Below are 12,450 nucleotides of genomic sequence, written 5' to 3' on the forward strand. Positions count from 1 at the left end.
TCTCCACCCCCCTGTGCACCCTGCCCCCCCCTCAGTGATCTCCAGTCCCCCCATGCTCTCCACCCCCCTGTGTACCCTGGCTCCCCCTCTCAGTGATCTCCAGTTCCCCCCAGTGCTCTCCACCCCCTGTGCATTCTGGCTCCCCCCTCAGTGATCTCCAGTTACCCCCCCCCCCCCCACACTGATTTTTCATTTTTTCAGGTGCACTTATCACCTTTTATCCAACAGACCTTGAGATATAACCTTACTTAGCCCCATGTGCTGATCCTGTTTTGGGCCTTCTGGATCTTGTTGGAGGCATTGCTGTTGGTGAGGAATTCTCGGATGATTTCTCCTTACTTGTTCATCTCTACCTGCTGCCAACCATCCCGCCCTTGGTTTTAAATTCTGGCTGTTAAGTATGTCTTCATTGGTTTCTATGATGCAAGTATGGCTTCTGCCAAAATTTAGAGTTGGTCACCATCAGACTGACTACTTCTATTTAATTAAGCATTCATTTGCTGTAAATAATATGTATCTAGTTTTCAATAGAAACAACTAGGTGACTACAAGACGCATTGTTACCCCTGCGATTTTTTGTGGGACTGCGACATTGCAGCGGACAGATCGGACCCTTAACTGACATTTTTGAAACTTTTGGGAGGACCAGTGACATAACTACAGTAATCAGTGCTATAAATGTGGGCTGTTACTGTAATAATGATACTGGCAGGGAAGGGGTTAACCCTATGGGTGATCAAAGGGTTAAAAGTATGCCTCATGCTTACTGACGTGTGTGTGTGGGGTGTTCTGTGACAGAGACAGAGATCGCAGGTTCAGCTATGCTGAATCCTGTGATCTCTCCCTGTCTGTCACTGAGAAGATCCGCCTGCTTTGTTTACATAAGCAGGCGGGTCTTCTCGCACTTTCCCCGACGATTGGGGAAGGAAGGCGGTGTTCGCCGCCTCTCCTCCTCTGGCCTGACTCCCGCTGTGTCTAAACAAGGCGGGAGCGAGCCTCCGGCAGTGCACGCACGGCGCCAAGACCACTAGGAATCCAGCGACGTAGGTGTACGTCGCTGGACCCAGGAGAGCTGCACTGCCACAGTAGGATTACTGTGAGAATTCGGCTAGTGGTTAATCCTGCAGATCACGCCACCAGACCAATGTGTGCAAGTGTCTTTGCAAATTCTTCTTGGTTAACAGGACCTGAATTCCTGCTAGATCACACAGAAAAAACTACAGCTGAGATCTTCAGTCTTCTAGATCCTGACAAAGATCCAGAGTTCCAACCATCCTTACTCCGGCTATTCTTCTTATCCAGAAGCTTTGGTCTGTTCCTGTTCTACCTGGAGACTTTAAAGCAGAGAACTTATACTGTAATCAAAGGAAGCGAGTACAACTTGCCAACTGCTTCCGGAATTGCAGGAAGATGGAGTATCTTTCTCTTCTACAAGGTTACAGAAAATGGCAATGTCTGAACCCTAATCTCCAAGTTGGAGATCTTGTTCTCCTCAAAGACCAGCAAGACAAAAGAAATAAATGTCCCATGGGGCTCATTGTAAAGACCATTCCTAGTGATGATGGTATGGTACATAAGGTCGAGGTGAAAGTTGCCAGACAAGGAACTGTAAAGACTTTCCTCAGATCCATTATAGAACTGGTTTTACTCTGGCCTTTTGGAGGCTGAACTTGCTTACCTTGGTTTGTTGGATCCAATTTGTGTCCTGAAGTAGAATGTGCCTTGAACTTTAATTGACACTGCTTGATGCTTTATTTAGTTATTGTTGCATGCATGCATGTTTTTTGTATTTCAGATCTTCAAGACACCTGCAAATTTCACCGTTGTTTATTTTCATTTGCATAACTACCGTTATGACCTAACGTAGTGGTATTTACAATACCAGATGGGGAGTGTGCTGTTACACTTATATGTAAGATATAATATAATGTATAGTTATGGTAATGTCTAGATAATTGGTTACTATACTGCCATCTTGTGGTTATTTTAGTTGTTGCAACCGCCTTTCTGTCTTTCCTTTCTGTTTTCTTTCTGCCCTTCCCATCATGTGATATAAGTCCTGTTCCTGCTTCTCTGTCTTGATGGGATAAGAGATGGCCACTTCTGCATAGGCCTTATGCAATCTACTCGCATACGGGAACACATTACTACATAGTTACATAGTTAGTCAGGTTGAAAAAAGACACAAGTCCATCTGGCTCAACCAATAAAAAAATAAAACAGTAATGAAAACCCAACCATAAAATCCCATATACACAATCTTATACCTGCAGTTAATCCAGAGGAAGGCGAAAAAACCCCAATGAAGCATGATTTAATTTGCTACAGCAGGGGAAAAAAAATCCTTCCTGATCCCCCAAAAGTCAATCACATATTCCCTGGATCAACTTTACCTATAAATATTAGTACCCAGTTATAATATGTACACCTAGGAAAGAATCCAGGCCTTTTTTAAAGCAATCTAGTGAGCTGGCCAGAACCACCTCTGGAGGGAGTCTATTCCACATTTTCATAGCTCTTACAGTGAAGAAACCTTTCCATATTACTATGTTTTGACTTGCAAATGCCGTCTTTCATTCATCTGCCACATCTTGTTGTCTGCTATACCTCCTGCTTGCAATAAAGATCCACACTGATGAAATGGTGTTTGGTGAGTTCAGCTATCAGATTACGGCTATCCGCGGGGATTATATCTGCTTATACAGGCCCGGCATTGGACTCAGCAAGGGATAAGGCACTATTACAACAGTTGGAGTCAAAAGGCAAAACTTTTTTTTTTAGTTTTGCATAGAGTGGTAAGGGATTAGAACCCCTTTCAGATTTTTATTGCTGTCTATGTCTTCGCTAGGGAGATTCACCCTCTCTACTTGTCCTGTTCACCATTATCATCGAAAGTGAAAGCAAACGAAAATCCTAACCTTATAATCCTATAACCCTCCCTCCCTCTATCTATAATGAAAAAAAAATGCCTTTAGTTCTACTTTAATGTTTTAAGGCTTCATCATTATTAAAAACATGTTGGTACATTCCCTTTATTGGACCGGGAAAAGCAGCCCTGATTTTTTCTGAATCTTCCAACCCCATGCTTAAATGGGATCTGTTGTGCTGGTTATCCATTACCGTACAGTGCCAAATGCCAATACTGTCACTGGGATTAATTAACAAATAGATTCTGGCACTCACTTCTATAAAAAGAAACAATCCAGCAGAAAAACAATGGGTAGGTCACAATCACCTTGCTGGCTATCTATTTTTAGATTTGCGAAACTCTTTCAAATGCAGTCATTATCTATTTAACCTTCTTTGCCCATTACTTTTATACATTCACTGCAGAAGTAAAATGACTATCACATAATGAATGACCACTATGGACAAAATTATCAGATGAAGTGTCTCTCTGGTGGCCTTTGTAGTGAAATGTGACATTCAGATGCTCTAAAAGAGGATAACAAGCAATGCTTGTTCACATAGATGGGTTGCCCCTGTTTTGAGTTCATGGTTTTCCCTACTGATCCATCCTGCAGAATTACTTTCAGCTTTGTAATGGATAAGATTGTTAATTCAGATTTCCAAATAACTTTGTTAAAATGCAGAGATTATGTTTTCTTTTTGACGTAAGTCAAATATTGATTTAAATACTCGATGTGCAATGAATGCTTAAAGACCAGCCAAATAGTCCAACAATCAGTAACCTGCTAATTATGTCCATATCCCATATTAACCACTTCAGCTCTGGAAGGTTTTATCCCCTAATGACCAGGCCAATTTTTGCGATTCGACACTGTGTTGCTTTAACTGACAATTGCGCGGTCATGCAACGCTGTACCCAAATACAAATGATGTTCTTTTTTCCCACAAATAGAGCTTTCTTTTGGTGGTATTTGATCACCTCTGCAGTTTTTTGTTTTTGTGCTATAAACAAAAAAAAGCGTCAATTTTGAAAAAAAAAAAAAACAATATATTTTACTTTCTGCTATAAAACATTCCCAATAAAAAAAATTTAAAAAATCCAATTTTTTTATCAGTTTAGGCCAATTTGTATTCTGCTACATATTTTTGGTAAAAAAAAAATCCCAAAAAGCGCATAGTAATTGGTTTGCGCAAAAGTTTTTGCGTTTACAAACTATGGGATAGATTTATGGACTTTTTATTTTTTTAATTTTTTTTATTAGTTTTGGTGGCAATCAGCGATTTTTATTGGGACTGCGACATTGCGGCGGACAAATCTGACATTAAGTGACACTTTTTGGTGACCAGTGACATTAATTCAGTGATCATTGCTAAATAATATTCACTGTTACTGTATAAATGACACTGGCAGGGGAGGGGTTAATGCTAGGGGTGATCAAGGGGTTAAATGTGTTCCCTAGATGTGCTTACTAACTGTGTGGGGGATGGATTGAACAGAGGCAGAGAGAGATCAGTGATTCAGCTTAGCTGAATCACACGATCTTTCCCTGCCTCTCTGACAGGAGAGCCGTCTTGCACTGTTTACATTCCAGACGGCTCTTCTGTCAGTTTTGCCGAAGAGCGCGGAAGGCCGGTGGCGATTGAGCTCTCTCCTGGGGTGACCAGCGCTATGAAGTGTGTAAAAAGTGTAAGAAGTATAAAAAGTGCAGGTATGAAGCTGCCACCAACCAACCCCTAAGGAGGGGTCAAGTAAATGAAGAAAGGTTGGTAATGGCGCTAACCTGATTTCTGTGTATATTGCACAAGATCCTGTATGTAAATGTGAGTAGTGATTACCATAACAGGTAAAGAAAATCATTTATGATAAAAATTCCAAGTGATCATAAAAGTGCAAGTGCCAAAGGTCAGGATCTATATATTGGGCTTGGTAATGTATGCCCCAAAAAAGTGCTTTAGTGATGGAAATAAATGTGCAAACATCCAATATAAGTGCGTTTTATTGTTCAAAAATAGTGCATAAATAAATAGTGCGGGTATTAATGATTAAAGTAATATAAAAGAGTAAAAGGTTATTGTCCATAAAACTTCAAATCTAAGTTGTGCCAAAAAGTGGTGCTAGTGCAAGAATTGGTGATAAAGATAAAAATGGCTGTGCATATAAAAGGACACTAGGTGTCGCACTCACTCCTTTAGATGGCACACTAGTAAAGCAGGCTGTATTATTCACAGATACACCAAGTAGAGGCAAAAGGGTAGTCTTAGGATGGGCAAGCCTCAGGGGATCCTCTAGGTGTAGGTCCAATCTAGGTGCTCAAGGACAAAAAAGGCCCCATGGTGTACTATATCTCATAAATGTCAAGGCAAGTGTAGTCAGACTCCTGTTTTGGGCTGATCAGATTCAGTATCAGATGCAGACGCTGGCCGCTGAAGCTTCTTCCGCGTTCCACGGCTCCAAACTGCAAAAACCGTAAGTGACGTTGACGTACAAACTCCGCCCTACGCATTTCGTCATCTTCCGGTTTTTGCAGTATGGAGCCGTGGAACGTGGAAGGAGCTTCAGCGTCCAGCGTCTGCATCCGATACTGAATCTGATCAGCCCAAAACGTGAGTCTGACTACACTTGCCTTGACATTTATGAGATATACTACACCATGGAGCCTTTTTTGTCCTTGAGCACCTAGATCGGACCCACACCTGGAGGATCCCCTGAGGCTTGCCCATCCTAAGACTACCCTTTTGCCTCTACTTGGTGTATCTGTGAATAATACAGCCTGCTTTACTGGTGTGCCATCTAAAGGGGTGAGGGCGACACCTAGTGTCCTTTTATATGCACAGCCATTTTTAGATCACAGCTTCAGTGATCTTTATCACCAATTCTTGCACTAGCACCACTTTTTGGCACAACTTAGATTTGATGTTTTATGGACAATAACCTTTTACTTTTTTATATTACTTTTATTATTAATACCCGCACTATTTATTTATGCACTATTTGTGAACAATAAAACACACTTATATTGGATGTTTGCACATTTATTTCAATCACTAAAGCACTTTTTTGGGGCATACATTACCAAGCCCAATATATAGATCCTGACCTTTGGCACTTGCACTTTTATGATCACTTGGAATTTTTATCATAAATTATTTTCTTTACCTGTTATGGTAATCACTACTCACATTTACATACAGGATCTTGTGCAATATACACAGAAATCAGGTTAGCGCCATTACCAACCTTTCTCACTTTCTTCATTTTTCCTCATGTTTATTCCTTTAAAAGCCCTGCAAGTAGAGAACAATGCATGTGGATCTCCTCATGAGAATGGAAATTATGATGGCGTACCTCCAAAATACCCAAGATCAATAAAACACATTGTGGAGCCCATGGGTTATTTTTTTGGACATGTCAGTATTTAAGGCCCTCACTGTCCACTGACCTGGACAACATCTTACCTCTTTGTTTACATTTCTAAGAGGGCCCACTAACTGTAGTTTGCACTAAAATGACTCCATCAACAGGGATTGTATTGTGGGCTAATGACCTGCTGCACCACACCCCTGCCCTTTTTGCCCTTTCTTTCTTTACCTCTTTAGCACCTCATTGTTTCTAACAGTCTTAGATTACCAGTTGACATTCCATACTGCTCACTAAATTCCTTCTAAAGCTTATCATTTAGTATGAACTAGAGTTATCTCTGACACTATATTTTTTCTGTACAGTGCCTTGCGAAAGTATTCGGCCCCCTTGAACTTTGCAACCTTTTGCCACATTTCAGGCTTTAAACATAAAGATATAAAACTGTATTTTTTTGTGAAGATTCAACAACAAGTGGGACACAATCATGAAGTGGAACGAAATTTATTGGATATTTCAAACTTTGTTAACAAATAAAAAACTGAAAAATTGGGCGTGCAAAATTATTCAGCCCCTTTACTTTCAGTGCAGCAAACTCTCTCCAGAAGTTCAGTGAGGATCTCTGAATGACCCAATGTTGACCTAAATGACTAATGATGATAAATAGAATCCACATGTGTGTAATCAAGTCTTTGTATAAATGCACCTGCACTGTGATAGTGACAGAGGTCCGTTTAAAGCGCAGAGAGCATCATGAAGAACAAGGAACACACCAGGCAGGCCCGAGATACTGTTGTGGAGAAGTTTAAAGCCGGATTTGGATACAAAAAGATTTCCCAAGCTTTAAACATCCCAAGGAGCACTGTGCAAGCGATAATATTGAAATGGAAGGAGTATCAGACCAATGCAAATCTACGAAGACCTGGCCGTCCCTCTAAACTTTCAGCTCATACAAGGAGAAGACTGATCAGAGATGCAGCTAAGAGGCCCATGATCACTCTGGATGAACTGCAGAGATCTACAGCTGAGATGGGAGACTCTGTCCATAGGACAACAATCAGTCGTATACTGCACAAATCTGGACTTTATGGAAGAGTGGCAAGAAGAAAGACATTTCTTAAAGATATCCATAAAAAGTGCCGTTTAAAGTTTGCCAAAAGCCACCTGGGAGACACACCAAACATGTGGAATAAGGTACTCTGGTCAGATGAAACCAAAATCAAACTTTTTGGCAACAATGCAAAACGTTATGCTTGGCGTAAAAGCAACACAGCTCATCTCCCTGAACACACCATCCCCACTGTCAAACATGGTGGTGGCAGCATCATGGTTTGGGGATGCTTTTCTTCAGCAGGGACAGGGAAGATGGTTAAAATTGATGGGAAGATGGATGGAGCCAAATACAGGACCATTCTGGAAGAAAACCTGATGCAGTCTGCAAAAGACCTGAGACTGGGATGGAGATTGGTCTTCCAACAATGATCCAAAACATAAAGCAAAATCTACAATGGAATGGTTCACAAATAAACATATCCAGGTGTTAGAATGGCCAAGTCAAAGTCCAGACCTGAATCCAATCGAGAATCTATGGAAAGAACTGAAAACTGCTGTTCACAAACGCTCTCCATCCAACCTCACTGAGCTCGAGCTGTTTTGCAAGGAGGAATGGGCAAAAATTTCAGTCTCTCGATGTGCAAAACTGATAGAGACATACCCCAAGCGACTTACACCTGTAATCGCAGCAAAAGGTGGCGCTACAAAGTATAAACTTAAGGGGGCTGAATAATTTTGCACGCCCAATTTTTCAGTTTTTTATTTGTTAAAAAAGTTTGAAATATCCAATAAATTTTGTTCCACTTCATGATTGTGTCCCACTTGTTGTTGATTCTTCACAAAAAATTACAGTTTTCTATCCTTACGTTTGAAGCCTGAAATGTGGCAAAAGGTTGAAAAGTTCAAGGGGGCAAATACTTTCGCAAGGCACTGTATATGTTTAAATCAGCCACTTTTGTACTCTCTCTGTCTTAACCTTTCTCATATACCAATAAATATTTATTCTTTAAAATAATTTCAGTTTTGTTATGAGACCAGTCGCTGGTATTGTTTTATGTTCCCTTCCCCAATAATATAAGTTATCTATATTCTTTTACACAGCATGTGCCTGTATAAATATTTATCACTCATAAGGGAACACTTAAAGAATAAGGGTACGCAATCTCACCAGTAACTGCTATAGTAGCACAATTCTGCAAAGGCTTTTAATTAAATCACTATAATTACCAACTTAATTGGCATACTGGGACATTGGACTTCCACTAACAGGGTAATCAGAACTGTTAGGAGCAATAGTTCCCCAGATGACCATGAAATGATGCTGTGCTTAGATAACACAGGAAACTAGCAAGCGAGAAATTCTTCAAATGTACAGTATGTCAAGACAAAATTAAATTTGCACTACATCTCCACAAAAGAAGCACTCTTCCTAATGTTTGGCTCTTTGAAAATACAGAAAGTACTGGAAAATACCTGTTCAAATGTACCCGTTAGAACTCGTAATTTCCTGTGCTTACGACCTGTGCTGCTCTGAAATAATAAGCAGTGTTATAAACCTTACCTGTACATCTGTGAAGAACAGAACATGATATGGAGAAGGGGAAATGGGAAGATGTTCTGTAGTCATGTTCTAGGGTGACAGCACTGCTCCTACATACTGTACAGCAGGTTAGCGTTGTCATCCTAGGACATAAAAAGTATTACTGGCAGGATTACCGGATGAAATTAATGACTAAACTCAACTTTTGGAGCATATTACGTTACATCCATATTTAGGGTGTACCTTGTAACATGCTCCAGTTCCTACCCCCCACAGCCCCTGATCCTTTACCCTGTGACATCAGGCAGGGTTCCACTCTCAACACCCATTGTCACATCTCAAAACCGGTGCACCTGCGTGTGGGTCCTCCAGGAATCGGTGAATGAAGAAACTGCCACCATGGCAGGCTGCTTGTAGTTCTAAAAAAAATGGGGGGGGGGGGGGCTGATGAGCGCCCTCATCATTCATTGACACTACCTCCAGCCTTTAAACTGACAGCCCGTACTGCGGTATGGGTTAGAAAGCTGGAGGCAATGGGGTTGATTTACTAAAGGTAAATAGACTTTGCATTTTTGCAAGTGCAATTGCACTCTGCAAGTGCAGTTGCTCCAGATCTTAGTAAATGAGACAAAGCTTCACTTTATAAAGAATACCCAATCACATTCAAGGAAAAATAAAAAATAAAAAAAAACAGCAATTTTGCTTGCACATGATTGGATATGGAAGTCAGCAGAGCTCATTTATTACACTCTTAGCCCCGGTTCACACTAATGCGTGTGCAGGGTTCGCATGTCATGTCGGAGCGCACTGCTCCGACATGACATGCGATCAGCTGTGCGGTGCGAGTATAGCCATACAGTTTGTATGGCTAAATTTGCATCGCACCCGCAGCAAACACGCACAGGAGGCATTTTTGCTGCCGCATCAGGATCGGATCGCACAGCGGTTCACACTTGTGCGATCCGATCCTGTGCGAACTGCACAATCGCACTGCGATATGCGATCAAACTGGGGGTGTCGTTAAGATTACATTGACACCCCCAGCGGATCGCATATGGCAGTGTGAACTGCCGGGGGTGCGTGTGCGATGCGGGAACAGGCTGCGAATTCGCAGCCTTCCCGCATCACATCAGTGTGAACCGAGCCTTAGAGCAACTACACTTGCAAAAGACCACAGTCTATTTTCCTTTAGTAAATCAACCCCAGTGTCTTCAGGAGTCTGGCATTGCTCCTGCAATCTACTAAACGTGGATGCAATTCTCTGCAGGCTCCTGTAAAAAAATAATAAATGTACAATTTTTTCCTGCAAAAATATGAGCATTTTGTTTTTTTTAAAAAGGTGAATTCAGTCCTTAATATGAAAAAAAAATGAAAGAAAGAAAATTAACGCTTTCACTGCATCTAAAGACTGGAAAGCTGCAATATATTACATTTTTGTTCATGCATTTACAGATATTACAATATTAATATGCCCTTTTGTTTATCAATATTATCTTCACAAACTTCCCTACACCTGAGGCACCAACCTCTACATAGAAGTGCATTGTATGCAAAAGTTTGTTTTTTTGTTCAAACATAATTTCTATAAATACATTGCATTTACATTTACTTTGTGTAATTTTACAGCCTTTTTATTACAGTTCATTCCTTTTCAGTTTATTTGCACACATACTGCAGGGAACAGCTGTGAATTTGTAAGCCATATTTTTAACCTTCAAACTTTGTCTTTTATTCTTTTCTCCTTTATGGTTATAATAAAAACTTAACATGGATTTTATTTTAAATTTTACTTAGAGAATTACTTTGCCTCAAAGGCATTCCTGTAGCCCATGGCTGTTTTTCCATAACACCTGTTGAGTATCAACCAGCCTAGCAATAAATCTAGCCATGTTAACACTACACTCCTACATTTGTTTTATTTAAATGCAAAGCAATTGAATTGGGAAGTCTAAACCAACTTTATACTTCCCAGATCACTTTCTCCTGCATTTAAATGTACCTGCATTTATATGTGATTAGACAGGTTCTGAGTGTCTGATCTGCCCCTGGACACTCAGATTTCTATTTTCTTAAAATGCAAGAAACCCAAATGCATCTAAATGCAAATAAACGCTCAGTGGGAATTATACCACTTAAAATCACTGCATGCATTTTTTTATACATTTAGAAATATCCAATAAGCACATATACATGTGTGTATGTCACTGTCATTTTGAATGAGGCTAACCCCTTATGTTTTACTATGTTCAATGATTTATCCTTAAAGAGGTTGTAAACTCGTTTGAGTTTTTTTTTTTTTTTTTTACACCCTGCAAAAGAAAGACATAATGAGCTAGTATGCATCGCATACTAGCTCATTATGAAATACTTACCTTAGAACGAGCCCCCGCCGTGCCGCTCACTCACCTCTATGACGGGCGACATGTCTAGTCGCCCGTCCTCCGGGATCGCGGCATCCGGCCATCTGATTGGCCGGAGCCGCGGTGACGTCACTCCCGCGCACGCGCGCTAGAGCCGACAGTCACGGCACGGGGCTCTGAAGGAACGGCACGATCGGCCGTTCCTTCAGAGCGCATGCGCCAGTGACGTCACTGGCGACATGTAAGGTAAATATCTCCTAAACGGTACATGTTTAGGAGATATTTACAGTACCTATGGGTAAGCCTTATCATAGGCTTACCTATAGGTACAAGTTGTAGAGGAGGGTTTACTTCCTCTTTAAAGATTATACAGTACTTTTACCACTTCAATATAGGACACTTTTAGCCCCTTCCTGTCCAGGCTAATTTTCAGTTTTCAGCACTGTCACACTTTGAATGACAATTACTCAGTCATGCAACACTGTACCCAATAGAAAGGTTTATATATTTTTCTTAAATAGATAGAGCTTTCTTTTGGTGGTATTTAATCACCTCTGATTTTAATTTTTTTATTTGCTAAAGAAATGAAAAAAGACTAAACATTATAAAAAAAAAAACTTTTTTTTCTGTTAAAAATGTTTGCAAATAAATAATCTTTCCTGACGACTCCATGTCACCCCAGCTGTCTCTGACACCCCCCCCCCCCCCCATGCCTCCAGGACCTAACTCATATAAATTTGAGCCCACCTACAGCCTAAGAGCTCTTCTATTTTCTTCCTATGTGCAGGACCCAGGTGTGCTCCTCTACCTGGCTGGTCTAAAGGGCTGTCCATCCATCTGTGTGGGTTAGGCTGGATGCAGTCCCTGGCGTCTTGGCTAAATGACCCATAATCCAGGGAGCCCCACTGCTGGTCCTCGGGCGGCTTTTATCATGGCTAACAGCCTTGTCTGGGTTCCGTTGAGTCCATGTGAAGTGGTGTCGGCAGAGTCTCCCCTAGGCACGCTGTGCCGATGTTTACAATCGGATGATGGAGGATGAGTGAGCTACATTTAAAAATGCTTTGTATCCAAATGAATGCTGCATTGCTGGTTATTATTGTGCCTTGCTCCCTGCAGCCACTAGGCATACCCTGAGCTCCTCCAGAGTGTACTCTGCATAACAGGTGCACAAAGTAATAATTTGTCTGTTCACACATGGCATTTTCCCGTTGATGGCTTCTCATGTTTGT

Source organism: Pelophylax lessonae, assembly GCF_965119305.1.
Source record: "Pelophylax lessonae genome assembly, chromosome: 5".
NCBI classification, from domain to species: Eukaryota; Metazoa; Chordata; class Amphibia; order Anura; family Ranidae; genus Pelophylax; species Pelophylax lessonae.